We start from the raw sequence: 240 nt of genomic DNA, 5'->3' as shown, positions 1-240 counted from the left end.
TTCATAGGCCCAGTGCACCATGCTGTCATCCCTCTCCGCCCAGCACATTTCCACAGCAGCTCGGAATGATCGTTCCGAGGGGTGCCACCCCAGTCAGGCCCCAGCACCCCTGCGTCTCGCTCAGGCTGTGCCTCGGCCCACCTCTCCCCCTCCCAGGGGAGATGCCTGGGCCCGCCGGTGCCCATGTGACTGCACCTCTCCACCACTCCAGCGAGCCCTCCTGCCCAGGCAGGTAGGCTC

Source organism: Lissotriton vulgaris, chromosome 5 (genome assembly GCF_964263255.1).
Source record: "Lissotriton vulgaris chromosome 5, aLisVul1.2, whole genome shotgun sequence".
Taxonomy (NCBI): Eukaryota; Metazoa; Chordata; class Amphibia; order Caudata; family Salamandridae; genus Lissotriton; species Lissotriton vulgaris.
The sequence above is the reverse complement of the archived record's forward strand: the minus strand, read 5'-3'. Positions refer to the sequence as shown.